This window comes from Frankliniella occidentalis, unplaced genomic scaffold, assembly GCF_000697945.3.
Source record: "Frankliniella occidentalis isolate FOCC.00 unplaced genomic scaffold, Focc_3.1 Scaffold448, whole genome shotgun sequence".
Classification (NCBI taxonomy): domain Eukaryota; kingdom Metazoa; phylum Arthropoda; class Insecta; order Thysanoptera; family Thripidae; genus Frankliniella; species Frankliniella occidentalis.
In genome coordinates, this window is record NW_026267567.1 from 37,746 (window position 1) to 38,278 (window position 533).

The following is a 533-nucleotide window of genomic DNA, read 5'->3' on the forward strand; positions in this document are numbered from 1 at the left end:
AGAGAAAAGGGGGGGGGGGGACCAGAGCTCTGCAAAATCGCCGTTTTCGACCGACCGAGCCGACCGGGCCACGGCCAGCGGGTAGGCAGCCCAACATACCGTCTGGTAGCGGGTGACACACCCAGTACATCTCGCCCCCACCCTGGGAGGAGATTTTCTGTGTCGTGAGGATTCTGTGCCATGATTTTCTGTGTCGTGAGGATTCTGTGTCATGATTTTCTGTGTCGTGAGGATTCTGTGTCATGATTTTCTGTGTCGTGAGGATTCTGTGTGGTGAGAAAAATGATTCTGTGTCGTGATTTTCTGTGTCGTGAAGATTCTGTGTGGTGACGTGCTTGCATTCTGGGTGGTGAAAGATCCCTCCACAATTTTCTGTGTCGTGACGATTCTGTGTGGTGATTTTCTGTGTCGTGAGGATTCTGTGTCGTGATTTTCTGTGTCGTGAGGATTCTGTGTGGTGATTTTCTGTGTCGTGAGGATTCTGTGTCGTGATTTTCTGTGTGGTGATTTTCTGTGTCGTGAGGATTCTGTGT